This window comes from Cyanistes caeruleus, chromosome 1 (assembly GCF_971803275.1).
Source record: "Cyanistes caeruleus chromosome 1, bCyaCae1.hap1.1, whole genome shotgun sequence".
In the NCBI taxonomy this organism is placed as follows: domain Eukaryota; kingdom Metazoa; phylum Chordata; class Aves; order Passeriformes; family Paridae; genus Cyanistes; species Cyanistes caeruleus.
This window is the reverse complement of record NC_141701.1, coordinates 107,360,125-107,376,454: the sequence shown is the minus strand read 5'-3', so window position 1 is coordinate 107,376,454 and position 16,330 is coordinate 107,360,125. Positions and strand designations below refer to the sequence as shown.

The 16,330-nt window shown below is 41.8% G+C and overlaps 1 long non-coding RNA gene across 1 annotated transcript; it reads right to left on the bottom strand.

The window, feature by feature from the left end:
* Positions 1–12,847: 12,847 nt before the first annotated feature.
* Positions 12,848–16,099, bottom strand: LOC111923588 (uncharacterized). Its single transcript, XR_002861163.2, has 3 exons — positions 15,986–16,099; positions 15,441–15,551; positions 12,848–14,732 (listed from the first exon to the last, which is right to left on the bottom strand). It is a non-coding gene; the product is annotated as an uncharacterized LOC111923588 (long non-coding RNA).
* Positions 16,100–16,330: the final 231 nt, after the last annotated feature.

Here is a 16,330-nt window from a genome sequence, read left to right as displayed (position 1 = left end):
TGTATTGCCTTACCACATGAGACACTGTGGCCTGAAAGGAGTAACTTGCAGATGAAGGGAGTGCCCATCACACATCACACAGACAGGCAAAGGAGACAGCAGAGAGAGTCTTGAGGCTCAGGCATTTCTGAGCTGCTGGGAAGAAACCCAATTTTTTGTCAGGGAGAATTTGTATTCCATCATCTTTATCTGTCGCTAAGTGAAACCCTAACAAACCAGCTTAACAGCAGGAACATTCCTCATCACGTAACCTCTGGTTATTTGTTGCATACTGCATAGATCTCTGTCATTTTGTACAGACATCTCTGGTACAGATGCTCAAGCTCTCATAATAAAAGCTAAAAATAGTATGTGTGGTAAACAACTTGTGGAATAGAATCCCACTACCAAATGGCACATATGCCTGTATATGTATTTAGCAGCCCGAGTCATGTGAGGGACTCCAAGGGGAAACAGCACTTCCACATGGCACGTATGAAAGGGGTGCTTAATATATGGGAACTATTAGTGATGTGCCTGAGCTATCAGCTGTATTGATAAAAAACATGGTAGAGCTGAAAAGAGCTTGAGACATTGAATTTTCCTCATTGGGCTGTGCCCAGGGTTTAGCATTCCCATGCCTTCATAAAGGTCTGTGGCTTTGTTATGAAAGTGAACCAGGTGCCTACTGCGTGATATTCTGCCTTTAAAGGGGTTGTGTTGCCTACTGAAATGATCCAATTCACAAAGACCTTGATTGTGCCTGGATCTGACAATCTTTCCGTGATGGATTTATAAAGCTCCCAAGCAGGGGGCTTGCGTCCCAAGATTTTCTGTTGTCACTCATACCTGGTTCTATTCTTGCAAAATGTTTTCCAGATCAGGTGGACATAGAAAAAAAAAAAGGAGTAGGTCAGGGATTAAAGACAATTGTGGACTTAAATGAGATTTAATGGTGCTGTTATAGGTTCAATGGCTGCATGTTGTCCAGGAAACTGAAGCTAAACTTCTTATTCCACATGTAAAACTGCTAAGACTTTCCTGGAAATATTTAATGAGAAAGAAGTGAGCATATGCTGAAGCTATTTTAAGTTATACAGAACTTAAAAAAAAAAAAAAAAGAAAAAAAAAAAGAAAAAAAAAAAGTGAGATTCTGCCCAACAGGCTAACGTGAAGTGTTAAAGTTTTCTTTTAACCAAAGTCTGCAGCTAGATGCAGTTGTCACCAAAGCCAGAAGAAACTTTCTGTAGAACCTGGTAATGTACAAGCCTGGGGTGAAGTCTAGCTCTATTTTTGTGTCTACAGCTTATCTACTGCTCTTTTGGGTAACTAACTAACTTCAAAATGCACGCTGTTGAACTTCTGCCACAGAAGTGATATATTCACAGATCCCAAAGCTCATCTATTAAAGACCAAAACTCAAGTGAAAGGCATGTACTAGAAAAGCAGCATTTCTCAGAAGGCAATTGCCACACATTGCCTATAGTCATTATTAAATACCACAGAATGCATTTGCCTGGCACATATGCTGGTTTTTCCAAGAGCAAATAATGTTTCCATCAAAAAGATCTTCTCCCTAGGATTTCAGAGCTGGACTTCAAAAAAACATCTATTTTACACTGAAAAGACTTATCATCCTTAGGAGAAGCACAGACTCAGTGAAAAATAACTTTACAAATGTCCAATTTATTGGACAAGGAGAACGTGTTGGCGACAGGAGGCAATGTAAGATCCTTCTTGCCTTAAAAGGCTCAACATCTTTTTCTTTCCTGATCCTGCCTGTGCATTCAAGCTCAGCAGGCGGCATCAAGCCCTCTCAAATGAGCCCCTACAGACTCATTTGAGTCTTCTATCTCTTCCTCCTAGCAAAGCTGTGTATAAAACAGGAGGAGAGAGGGAGTATATTCTCTAGGACACTGCATCTGTACCATGAATTAATTGTGAAAGTCAGTTGGCTCTCACTCCACATTTAGCAAAACACAAATTCACGTCTTCCATCTCAGAGGAACGCTTTGAGAAAAGTAGGTGCAGAACTTCTCCATTTCATTCCATAACAGGACATAGCATAAACCCTTTGCGTGTGCTTTAAATGCTATTATTTCCCTTGCTTGATTTCGCTTGCCTCTTCCTTTGTGCTGTCAAGTATCCCTGCTGTTCTACACAGGTAGAGTCAGCTGGACGCAAATGTCACTGCTGCAGAGATCTGCACGAATCTATCCCCTGCTGGAGCATCAACCCTCTGTCAGCTTCTTACGTCAGAGGGATTCACATTCCTGGAAGAGAGCAGGGACAGATCCTGGCACAGTATTTATACCTATCCCCTGCTTAGCTGCTTAAACTTTCTTGACATCAAATTCTGCCCATTTGATTCTGTAATACATTCAAAACAGAGGCCTTTGGTGCAGGTTTGTAGGGAGAAACAGGGAATTGACTCACCTTTGCTGTCCCTGCCTTCCCATCATTATGCAGCAAATGTAGGAAAACTTCCTGGATTTGGAGCTGGGGTGCAAACTCAGCTGAAAATCCTAAGGAGTCTTCCTAAAGCTTAGCCACTCTGAAGCACTTGGTACGTGGATGCCTCCTGAAATATTCTCGAATATCTTCGTGCTGTCGGATGGATTTTTTGGAGCTACACAAGATGGCACAGCTTACAGCATCCTTCATGCCGCCAGCGGCACCTCCCGATCCCGCCGCGATTCCCTACGCGCTGTCCCCAGGATACAGGCCAGGCCAGCAGGCTTCTTGGAAGCCAACACAGACTGTGGGGGAAATTCAAACTGATTGCTTTGCTGAATGCCACATTCACTGTGTGGAGGCTGAATGGCCCTCGGGTTATTTCAGCGGAGCAATAACTTGGATAAAGTGATGGTTAGGTCATTTCAGAGGGAAGCTGTGAAATGGAAAGCCAGTTTCTCATTCCTCAATAGACAACAGCAACACAGAGAAAAAACTTATTAGTGCCCAGCTGTTCACTGGGACATATATTCCTTTGCAGACACCTTATTCAGGTAGTATGAACTGATGCTGGATCTGCCAAGGTCCAACACAATTCCTTGCATAGAGGAATTGTATTTCTTTAATAAAAGACCCCAGTGAATATATAAAAATATAACTGCAGAGGAAGAAAATCATCATCATCATCATTCAAGAAAATAGCTCTGTACCATGAGAGGTACATATCATAAGTGGCATTTAATGGAATATATAATTTTCACCCATTGTAGATTTGGAATGGCAGTTTTTGGTTAAGATTGTCTAATGCTTCTCTCTCTAAAATAGTTTTTGATTGTTTGTAAGCCTATCATACTCCTGCTGCTGAATTTTTTCATGATATTTAATTCATCCTCAATTCCTTGAGTGCATTCTAGCCAAATTGATTTAATTGATTCAATAAACTCATAATTTTACTGCTGGTAAAAAAAAATATGGAAATAATTTATTTTTTAAAAAAACTCTGTTGTTCATATGTTTTGGAGCCCAAGCTAGAAATAAAATGGGGGTGGTTTGTCTGGCTAGGGTTTTCCAGAATTTCTGGCAGTCTGAAAGCTCTTCGCCTTCTGTTGCTGATGCCATGTAGTTTCCAGGTGTCCCAGTTTGCTGAGCCAGGAAGCTCAAGGCAACAAGCTCTCTAGGAGATGTGAGAAAGGGAACAAGAAGGCAACGTGCCCTAGAGGTGATGTGAGACAGAGAACAAGGTAGGAGACAGGGCAGTGCTGTTCTAAGTCATGGTAAGTCAAGGTAATGCTTTCTCATGTTAAAGCAGCAGAAGCAAAATTTTTGATAAAAGTTTGTCTTATCTGGAAATTTCATCAAACCAGATCTCAAAGCAAAGATACCAGAGACAACTCCAGGAGGAGATCCACAGCTCTGTCTTTAGAATAGTACCTGGCATGAAAGTCATGAAGCTTTGCCTGTCCTGGTGGGAAAATAGCTGGAGGATGATGTGCTGGCACTTCCATGATAACCATCCCTGCTGCCCTGTTCATTCAACACCTGCTTCAGGAAAGAGGTTTCAGGAGCTCAGGGATCACCACTGTGTATTGGCACCTATCAAAAGCTGCAGGTTACATGCTGAGAAGTAGAATTTAAATTTATTTTTGTCTCAGACTCGTGGATCCCCAAAGCACACAATGTTTCTGCTATCACATTGCTGAGAATCAAACCAGCTCACCATGCTGCTGCAATCCTCACTTGCAGCCACAAGTATGTGCACCTTCTCCAGAGAGTGTATGAGCCATTTGTCATCTAACCTTTACATGGGTCAGGGCTCGCTTTCTTTTGTGTAATTCTTCTTCCAACCAGCATTTTAATCAGTCAAGTTTTCAAAAGGCATGTCTGTTAAAAAGGGTCACCAGTGCTGTGCACAAGGGTGGGCAGAAGAAAAAACAATGAGCAACAAGATGTCCCCAGCGCACTTAAAAATGCCACCAGATTTTTCAGTTCGTTCTCCAATTTTGTTTACCATTGTTAAGGAGAATGAGCGAAATTTCTTTGTCATCATTCTTCCCTTCCTGAGATGTAAAGTTATTATCAATACTTACCACAGTTGAATAAATAATTAAAAATGAATAATTTATACAATTAATGCAGTCTTTGCTCCCATTTATTTAATAACTGCCAGAGGATCACAAATTTCTTTTGCATTTATTCCTTAGTTAAGTTTATTTGCTACAGCTTCATGATCCTACTGCTCTGTAGATTGAATGTTAATTTTGAGTAATTATTCACATTCATTAATATGCACACTGTTTTCTTGTGGTTGGTCAAATAAATCAAATTATGTCATTTTTATTTGCTGGTTGAATACATCTGCAGTCACTTCCAGTACAAACATTCATAAACATGAATGCAATGCTTGTTTGTTTGAACAGTTGGGCATATGAACTTTGAAAACTCTCTTCTGAGTTTACTTGAACTTGGAAACCATGATTTGCCCCATATTTGCAAGCAAATGAGCACAAAAGGTGTGGCAGCACATCTACAGCAAATGTATTTCAAATGCAAATGGGTATTAACTTGTGACTTGATTATTTGCACATCTTTTTCCAGTCCTTCAAGCACAATTGGTGCATTCAGGCCTCTGCATTAGACTGCTATATAAAAAACATTATTCTCTCCAGGTTCTGACATCTTCCTTTCTCTAATGAATTCCCAGCAGATAAACAGCATTCTTTTATATTTCTGATAGGCATTTAAGAGCTTCTTTATCCAGTTCACAGCAGTAATGAGAAATAAAAATTACTTTCCTGGTACTGCGACGCAATGATCTGCTTCAGTGCAAGCTTTTCTTTTGACTTCAGCGGCAGATGGATCCTGGCTCTTTTCTGTAGATGGTTACTTTTCTCAGAAAAATCATAATTTCTTTAGCAGCAGCATGCAGCCTTTATCAGAGGGAGAATCCTACCTGCCTTCCCAGGGTCTCTGCTGTCTGCAAGAGACAGTTGCTTTTTCATGTTCTATCAGTCCTCAATAAAACCCCTTCTCACCGTGGCCCAAAGCTCCTGGGAATGAATGTCACTGCAGTAACTTGAAACCTAAGGATCAGGATTTCCTAAAAGCTGAAGCATAATTATTGTCATCAGCCCTTGTTTTTTATGAGAATTTGAAGTGTGATTTTAAATCTGTGAGATGTTTGATATTACTGAAAAAAATATTATAACCCCAAATACAATACAACATTCAGATAATAATACAGCAAATATGATATCACATAATATAACCCCAAAATTACACCACCAAAAAACTATTTTGTTGTGAAATCTACAAGTACTGTGGTTGGGGAAAGTCTTCCCTCTGCACACTGAAAACCTCTTTTCTAGAGGAGTATCTCTGCAAAATGATTCCAGCTGAAATAGACCTGCCTTAGTGAACCTTGGGTATTGCTGAAATGGTGGGAGGCTTTGTTACTGTCAGAGAGTCAGGCCAGCTACAAAATTGTTTTAATTTCTTCGACTTGCATTAGCAGGCTTGGGGACAGGCTGGAATAGGTTCTACTAGAGGAGCAGTGCACCAGGAGGTGCAGGAAGACACGTAAGGAGGGATGCTTACAGCTCCAGCTGGTGAGTCTCCATGGTTAGTGCAATCCACTGTCCAAATCCATCCCAGCTCAGGGCCATGCAGGCACTTTGTGTTCAAGCCAGGATTTGAAGCAAGGGCACACAGGGTGCTGAGCTCTCGCACGGGCTCCAGTTTCTCCTTTCCCACTGGCACAGAGCTCTCTCCTGGCTTCCTTCCTATCTTTCATTCTCTGCAGATTTTTGCTTTTCCACAGATATTACTCACCTGCCCTGCCTTTGTTTTCTCTTCAATTGCTAACACACTCAAATATCCGTTTGATAAAGCACTTCCCCTCTGATTCCACCTCCCTCATGCACTGCCTTTCCAAGGGTATCCAGTTTAATTGAGGTCTCTCCTGGGACTAATCATTGCAGATCAGAAGGACAGCCTTGCAAGGCATCATCTCTTTTGCAAGTCTGAGTGCCCTGCTGCTATTTGTCCTTTTTTTTTTTTTTTTGCATTTTGGCTCACAATTATTTTTGCATTTCTACTTGTGAGTGCCAAAGCTCTGCTGAGAGAGGCTTAATGCTGCTGTAAGTAGATAAACTAAAGGAGGTTTCTGTGATAATAATTTAACAGTCCACTCATAGCCAAGACACACCAGAAGTGACCTCCAGAGTAATCCAGGGGGATTGATTGGGAGATGGGAGAGTCTCCAATCAGCTGGAATCAAAGCCAAAGGCTCAGGCTTGCTTCTGCCAAGCCCTGTCCCCTCCTAGGCTCAGTGGCTCTGCTTTACCATGCATATGACAACAGCCACAGCAACAAGTTTATGAAGAATCTGGGGTGTGTTGACATGAATTATTTTATAAATATTAAGATTAGTCATATGTATAAAACACATTATAAGCATTATAAAATTTATAATTTATAGGGGAATAATTTGTAGAGCTCAGAAAAAAGTCACACAAAATACCAGAGATGTTTCTTGCCCACATATCAAATGAGTAAACAACCTTGAGAAGAAAGCAAGCAACTTTTTAAAAACAATTTTATAAAAATATGGCTGTGAATATCCAACTTTGTACAAATGGATACCATTGATTTATACATATACATCAGGCCCTTACTCATTGGAAATGAAAGCACATATTTGGTTTACATATAAAACTCTCCTGTTTAGTAACAAAGCAGTCAAGGTCTTTCCCTCGGAGTCTTTAAATAAGATTTGCAGTAGCAGGGAAACCTCTGTTCAAACCACTTAGTCTACATTTTCTCATCATCTGGGGAGGGAAGCACTGCATCCACATGGGGAGCTGCATCCATCTGAGCACTGGCAAGATGGGTAGTTCATACTCAGAAGCAGGCAGCTATGGTCTTTATTTTGTTTTTGAAGAAGGTACTGGGGAATGTGGGCACAATTGCAGGGTTAGCAGGTCTCTTGATAATGATCCTGAAGGAAGCTTTTAGCAGAATAGGTTTCCCATTATTGTAACTCACCTACTCCAGGGTTATAATTGTTCCAGATAGATCTAATGCTTTCCATTATGCATCACTCAGATTGCTTTGATAAACAAAGCATTTGCTCATGATGTTGATTGTAAAATGAGAAGGAAACTCACACCCTAATCCAATTTAAAATACAGCCAGGAGGTGGATGTTGATTATAGTGTGAATATAGACACTGTCACATCAGTGTAAACCCAGTTGCTGGATTAGAAAACAGCAGTTTAGTACCTGAAAAACTGGGCAGAAGGAGTGGTACCAGCTCCTAATATGCCTGGGAGTCTCAGAGCTGTGGATTTTTCTTGATCTCCCTTCCTTATGCAATAGAAATGTGCTCCTCAGTGTGTTAAGGCATTCTGCTTATTTCAGCCACTGAGAGGTGGGATGGGAAAAGTACATTTTGGGTTAAAATATAAGCACAGATGAGGAATCACAGTTTGTGAAAGAAGGCTGTGATTTAACAGTTAGTCTGGCTTTGAAAAAATTCTGAGAACTGACGGATGGAAGAAAATAAAAGCAGAACAGTGAAAAAGAAATAGGGAATTGAAGGGGAAGGGGAAGAAAGGAGACAAGCAAAAGACAGGGAAAATGATAGGGAAAATGATAACCCTAACACCCCCAGAGAACCAGGATTCCTGTTCACAGATCAAAACTCTTGGAAATGCCTCTCTGTTCAGCTGCTTTCATTAAGACAAAGCAGCCACTTGTTTTGGTTTGTTTCAGGTCTCGATGCAGTTTCCTCATCATTAAGCCACCTACACCAGTGGCCTTTTTTGTTACCAGCACAGATGTCAGGAGCTTCAAGATCAGAAAGCCTTCATCTTGCTACAGGCTCTTGCCTGGCCCCCATCCCTGTAGTGCCTGAGCAGAGCAATAATCCCATCTGACAGATGGGAAGAGAAGCAAAGCGATGCTCAAGTTCAGCCAGGCAGTCTGCATGAGAGCAGGGTTTGGATCTGCTCAAGCTCAAGTCCAGCCTTCCTTTCAGCCATCCCTTCTTGGGGAGGTCTACATGCACTGGAGCCTCTGTGCTCTCTCCTGAAAAAAAGGGTCTGGTCCTTCTTGCAGAGTGGCAAGGCACCAGGAAAAAAGTTCTTGTTTGCTGCCTGATGGAATTTTACTTGTGCGACATTTGGTTTGGTATAGCTGGATTACCGCAAACATTATGAGCTTCAAATTAAGGGAACTGCCTTTGTTTTCCTTAAAAAGCAGGTTTTCAAAACAGTGTACATAAGATCCCATGGGACTTACTGGCTTGACTGCAGGCCAGATTCAACTCTCAGATGTTATAAATGGAGACTAACTCAACTGCTATTCATAATGTTGCTGCGAACACCCTCTCATTCAGCAGAGAACAATGTCCACTCCTCAGTTTTGCATCAGGATAAATCCAAAAGGAGCACACTTCCAAAAATATAATTTCTCCTGAAATCTCATGGCCAGCTACTCTAGATGTTACCCAGACATGTCTGAGAAGCATGTTTCTATAAGAGGCTTAGACTAAAAAAACAGTGATGAGATGACATGGGTTTTTTTTCAGCTTGTCCAGGTAGTGCTCTGAGCCAGGTTGAAATAATACATCCAATGTTGGACCTGCACAGTCTACAGCCCCGTGTAGGATGGAGCTTCTGTGCTGGACTCAGCCCCATGCTGATTTCAGCTCTCCATCTCCCATCTTGGAGATGTTTCAGAGCATACCCTGAGCTCAGTCACATCAGGACACAAATACCCACAAAGATACATTCTTGGGCAACAGCACAAGAAATAAAAGCATAAGGCAGGAAACTTCTGCACTCTGGAGGGAAAGATGTGAACAGGTGTCTCTGCCTTCTCCCTTGGTTACCAACATCAAAGCGTGGCTCCACCAGAGGACATTGACCAAACAAATGCAGACCACCAGAAATGATGTGGTCCAATTGTGATACTTCAGCACCTGGGGGGAAACTTGCTGGTTTTATTTATCTTTGTCCAAACAGTCCAGTTTTACCCTATTTACCCCATCCCAAGAGATCATTTTCAACCCTTGTGGCTGTAGATCTGCCTGCCCTTCTCTCTCTCTCAGCAGCAGCTGGCAAGGCTTGACTGTATTCACCCCTCATGTGGCATTCCATGTGGGGTTGTGGAAGCTGATGCACAGGAGAAGGAAGAAAAGAGAGGAGGACCGGGAGTACAACAGTAACTATCAGGTTTTTTTCCTTGTCTCTAGTTCTGGTGTTAGGTATCATGGCTGGTTTGAGGATTTACACCAAAAAAAGCAATGAATCTGGCAGAAGAAGGGGTGGAAAGGGGATGATGCTGCAAAGTCCATCAGAATGGTGTATGAGCTATATATACATACAAATACAAGCACACAAATATATGTATATATAGCAGAAGGCAGTTCTGAAAGCAGTAAGACAAATGCAGGAAATGCTTCATTATTACCATGCAAAGACTTTTTTCAGCACAATTCTTCGCATATTCCCCCAAAAAACTGTGCCTGGAATGAGGATAATGGAAATATTGATTGTTATCTTAAATTGTCTTTGTCAGCTTCATTTCCCAAAGTGTCCTATATTTAAAAGACAAAGGACTTGAACCCCAGCATGTGCTTAATAGGAGGAAGTAGCCAGTCTGTTAGCTGGCTTTGGACATTTTTTCCTTTTCTAGGAACTGAAGATGCAGAAAAAAAGTTCTTTGTTAAAATAATTTGGTTAAACTTGAGTGCTTTTTCCTTTTTTCTGTGTTTTTTACCTTTGGTTGGTCTGTCACTTAACATACTTTACTGCATAAAACGAAGCCTGGCCAGGTAACAGTTGCTTATTTACCAAAAAGATACAGTTCTGGTTGCCACCTGAAATTTCAAGCTTCCGCATAATTCTCTGCAAGCCATTTGTGTGGTGTAGCCAGCCTGACCTCCAAGCTGTACGTGCAAAGCTGAAAGCCACCACATCTGATCCACGTGGCTCAGAGAGCCAGGGAGCCCCAGCAGTGGCTCACAGGTGAAGGAGAGTGCTTGTGTGAACCTTTGCAGCTTGCAGGACAGAGCAGGGTTTGGCATGCCTATAGATCCAGGTGCAACCTCCTGATGCTCGGCTCAGAACTATGAGCCAGCCTCCCTGCTCTAAGGCTTTTTTAGGGGAGCCAGCCTGGCTCACTTATGGGCTGCTCAGAAACCATCACAGCTGTGCAACAGCATTCCCTGGTGTCTAAATCCCAGCAGTTATTAAAGCTTTCCTACCTGGTGGTTGTTGCTAGGCAAGAGGCATCCTGCAACTGCTCCATCACTGAGGTCAATTAAATGTTGTCCTCAAGCAAGTTCCTTTGAACTGGAGTCTGTGTGAAAACAAAGAGACAAGATTCTGGTTCTCTTCATTAAAGAATGATTTGAGCTGTTGATAGAGACAAGCCTTAGTCACAGCTTTTAATTTCCTCAAAGTAGAAAGGAAGTTCGGACAAAATTTTTTAAGGACTAAGGACAGAGTTTTTAAAAGGAAAGGATGTAATGTACATAATTTGAAACAGCACTGCTCACCCCCTCCTGCTTTGCATCACTTTTTCATCTGAAATGAGGGCCAGCATCAGATGACACCATAGTTCATGCCCATGTAAATGGTAAGGTCCCAAGTTGTACCAACAGAACAAGGCATATTTTTGCTCAGTTTTTGGATTTGCTGCAAGAGGAGAAAAAAGATAGGAGGGTTGCTAATGTTTAAAAGAGAGGGCAAAGCAGAGAAAGTGAAAAAAGGGAAGGAAAATATCATGTGTAGGCTCAAAGGTAAAGGCTGTTTTTCTCACTGATAATAAATGTGCCAAGAAGGCTGAATTCATTTTAAAAGGTCATTGGAAAAAAAGTCAGATGGAAAACGTTTTGATAATTGAAATCCAAAGTTTTGTGCATGTTATTTCATCCTGGGTTTCTGTCAGCTCAGCCAACCATTCTTTGGGCAAGCAGCATTGCATCTTGTAAAGGAGCCTGTCTCAGAGCCAGGATCCCCAGATCCCTGCTGGAGGAAGCTCTGCTCAGCTCCACCAGGTAGACACAGTCAGGACCAAAACCTGGGAAACTGCTTGCTCTGGGATTGGGAAAATACTCACAGCTCAGCTAAAAAAGCTGGAAGTGGGGTTGTGATTGAGGCTTCCCTTACTTCAAAGTCTCTGGATTTCCTTTCATTCCAGCAGGCAGAATGTTATTTTAAAAAATTAAGTTGCAATGCTAAATTATTTTTAGGAATTTTTGCCTGAAAAATTACTAATCAGAATACTAATGTAAGGAACTTTTCATGCCTCATTCAGTCCTAGTGGGTACCTAAATTGATTTTTGTAACAAATAATTTTTTTTGTCAGTGAGAGACAGTTCAGGAGCCTCTATGCCTATTGAAGTTTCATGTTCAATGTTTTGAATAATTCAGGCAGAAAAAAAATATTTAGAAAATGTCAGATCATTTTACTTTGAGATTTTGGTGTTTCATTTTGCTGCAGCATTGTAAAGCTAAAGGAGACAGAGGAAAACACTTGGTAATGTCAAATCCTTCACTACATTTGGCAGTGCCGTGGGAAAATTCACATCTTTCTACCCTATGAGTTGGAACCCACCTGCCCTTCACCCACCTGTCACCACCAGGTTAGGGAGTTGCTGGCTTAGTGTAATGACAGATATTTTCTTGTATATTTGAGAGAAGTTTGAAGACACAGCACTCAGTGGTCAGGAAATCAAATTTTGTCCTCCCACCTCTACAGTGCCCCAAAATGCTAGGCTTCTCTGGGAAGGGGGAAGAATTATCATGATGTGGTCAGTCTTCAGTATCCGGAAAAAAAAAGTGTGATACTGTACCTGAAGGTGAATAATTTCAGTACTTTTTAAAGAAACAGGAATGTCACCTTTCCTCTTGCTCCCTTGCAGCTGTGTTCCACCTCTTGCTGCTCAGGCTGCAGCAGAAGTTTCTGAAGGCCTCTCTGAAAGTTTATAAATTTTTTCATTTAACCTGAAACAGTTTTTCAGCCCTTTCTTTTGGTGTGGAAAACAACTCTTGATTTTAGGGTCGGTCCAAAACTGATAGTTCTTTATTGAATTATAATCCTGTAGTAACACAGTGCATTATTTCATGCCCCCTCAAATAGCTTTCCACCAGGCAGAAACAAAACACGTATCCTTCCTTTGATTTCTGTTCAGGCATCCTGCTGTTGATAGCAGCCAATTAGCTATTTGCCATGGGATGGCAGCATCCTGAATACATATCTCAGCTGGTGAACCATTTGTCTTCTGAAATCCCCACTCTGCACCTTCTGGATATAGTTCACACCCCGGTCTAACACACTGGAGTAACATGAGCTGCCAGCATGATATCTGCAATTATCAAATCAGCAAATATAAAAATACGAAATATTTGAATCTGTGGGCTTGGTTCTGACACAAAAAATGTACAGACTTTTTTTTCCCTTCTTGTCCTCCCACTTTGAAAGACCCTCCCCAGCTTGCTATGGCTGTCGTGTAGAGGAGAACACATTCACAAACCCTTCTTACTGACTGCTTTTCTCAGCAGTAGTTTTCAAGGGTCTTTCCCCAGTGCTGTACGAGTCCCTGCAGGTGATGTGCCACAGGAGACCTTCAGGCTGCTGGGAAAGCCTTTCGTAGAAGCCAGCGTGATTTTAGAGCCAGAGCCAAGACATGGTTTGTTTCCATTGCTGGGGCTGCAATCCTGCCCTAGCAGAAGGAGTGACAAATGCTGCCCATGAGAGAAGAGTGTAGTACACAAAAAATCATTGTGTAAGAAAACAAATGTTAATTATGTAAGCTAAAAAAAACCTCGCCCGGTGCACAGAGAAAATGACAGACAACAGCTGAATTTTCTTACTAGTGCTTCTCACTCTATTTTATTGCTAGAGCTTTTTGTAAGAAGAGTTAAGCTGCTCACATATGTCAAAATTTGCCAGGGTTTTCAGTTTTAAAGTAGTGCCAGAGGGGCAGGTGGCAAAGGAGCCTGAGAGTGGTTTATCCAGCTTTAACATGAAGTGGAACCATCATGTTCTGGCAAGGAGGCTAAACGGGGGAGTCAAGTCATCACAGCACGTAGTTTCTTGCTCAGCCTCCTCATGCTTCGCCTTTACTCCCCTCTGGACAAGCCATTTAACTGCAGTCATCTTTGGTTGCTTTATTTTTGTGTTAGAGACAGAAATATCTGTGCCCCGTTTCCATGCCTACTCATATTTACAGAGTTTATTCTGAAATCCCAAGCTGAAAAATCAAAGGAAAGGCTTGATAATAATGTGACAGCAAAGCAACGACACCTCCAGCATCCGTTGTTTTGCCCCGAGTCTTTTCTTCCAGGAGAACAGTTATTCAGAAAGGGAGGTCAATAGAACTCTAAACACATGCAAACTGAATACTTCATGTTTCTTATTGTCTTTAATGATGTTCAGTGACATGAAAATGTTACCATGGAAACTAGTTTAACAAAGGTATTACATGTGCTGTTTCCAAGGTTCAAGCAAGGCTCCTGCCTCTACCAGTGAAATTTTAGAGGAAGGAGTGACTTGTCAGTGTCTTCATGGGTCAAACAACAGGTCTCTGAAAACCCCCAGTCCAGTAATTAGATGTTTATGGGACTTCATACAAATAGGACATCCACTGTTCCCAGCTCCTTCCCTTTTAAGTGATCAGTATAAATTTAAGATACTATTAGTTGAAAACCCTTCAGGAAATGCTAGAATGGAGTATGGCATGAAAATGGACTTGCCAAATCAATTAATTTCTTCTAGTGCTTTGCTGTAGGCTGTTTTAGGGCAGAAGAAATATGATCTGGACTTTCAAAATGGAGTTAATCAAACAAAATTTAGGTACTGAGAAACAGAATGTTCTGCATGTTTATGTGTCTGATGATGAACCTCCTCTCATTTCCAAAAGACATATCTCCATGGAACATGCTTCTGAAGTCCATCCAGAGCTCATAGGAGGTGATATATTCTTCAGAGGATATAATCCCTATTATACTCTATTCCTATTCCATTCTTCATATAATTATATTAAATAGCATGCAGAGAGAGAGAGAGAAAGGAAATGCCTGTGGCAGTCAAGGCTGAGGAATTTTTTGGTTGTCCCAAAACCAGCAGTGGCTGAGAGGTAGGTGCAGTGGCAGGATCATCACCAGGGTAAGCACAGCTCTGTGGGAAGCGTACAGAGCATGTTACACCCCAGGATGGACTGACTTGGGAAGGCCAGCCTGCACAGGACATCCCTGATGACACATCCCTGAAAGTCTAGAAAAAAATACCTGCAAGAAGAAATGGAAGGATGTAGGTTTTTTAGCCAAAGAGAGCACTGAAGAGTGACAGACAAAGGGAGTGTTTGGTTGGGGAAAGAGTGTGGTGAGAAGGACAAGGAATAATGGGTTTCAACTACACCTGTGATGCTAAGATTTGGTTTTAAGGGTGGGATTCATCTAAGCAAGTACAGATATCTGCCATATAAATACTCCATCTAGGTTTCATCCATAACCGTGGAAAGAAAGAGTCACTCACAGAGAACTGATCATCTCATCCTAAAATAGACATCTAAAATAGTGCCTTCACAGCACCTCGTGGTTTTCATCCACAGCAAAGCAACCTGTTTCTTGCATCCAGCACTTCCAAACTGGCTCCTGCTCTCACAGCCATAAACACTAAAGTTTGCAAATGAACTACATATGTGGGATGGGATGCCAGGGCCTGCTAACCCCCCTTATCCTCCTTTGCTAAGGCAAAGAGCAAACCCTGGAGCAGGCTGAACTGCTGCATTCAATTAATACTGTGACCAGAATCATATTTAGCAGCTGTAGTACATCCCTGTGAGTGCCAATGACCATGTTAAAAAGACCACATGTTTATGAAGAATATAAATGTCCCTGTTTTGTCTTGTCATGTGCTGGGAATTGGCCCTGAGTCATTCTTCCTATGAATCCTTTCAGAAGGACCAAGGGGAAGAAAGGAAGAGAGAACGTTACCTTGGTGAAGGGCAGGTTTTCTCTTGCACTCTAAGGTGAAGGCACAGCACAGAAGTCTGTGCAGCATTGTGGGTTTTGAGATGTGGAGAATTAGTGTCTGATGACCAGGTTCTGTATCATCAAAGAATTACAGTTTAAGTTGTCAGAAGATAATAAATTAAATAACTCTCAAAACAATACCTTCCTTTCAACATACTGAGTTCTGTTCCAGATATGCACCTATGCTATGGATAAGCCACCCTGCCTCTCTCTGGTAAGCTTCCATATATTTTATCAGAAACAATAAATAAATAAATACCACCCAAAGGAGCAAAGAAGCAGCCATAAGCAGTACACAGAAATCAGGTCAGCACAGTGGTACTTGTAAAACACAGTAAACACATGTTACACCACCAGCACAGGCGTTAAATCAATACATGGGAAGATGTGGTGTTATCAGGAGGCGAGAAGCTATAGATTTCTTCTGGTTTAATTGTACTTCTGCACCTCTGTAAGCTATTAGATGTGAGTAAATATGCCAGTGCAGAGGCTTAATGATAACTTACTCTAGCATTTCTGTGACACTTTTCTTCTTCAGAATGCCACCTGTCTGAGACACGTAGGTAAATATTAACCCTGCTCTGCAGCTGATTTATTTATAAGCTATCAGCAGGCAGGTTATGCTGGCAGGCTGTAGAGACTAATTTATAGCTCAGCCGTGGGGAGTCACTTGGTTTGCCTGCACCTGGGAGTAATTTCATACTGCCACCAATCCTTCTCCAGCCTGCAGATGGAGATCTCCTGGTCAGCCAGCTGCTGCAGTGGGAGGAGAACGGAGAGCTGGCTGCAGGAGCCCCACCAGCCTCCTACCCTCTAGATTTCACGGCAGGATGGCAGGCCAGTTTGTCCCC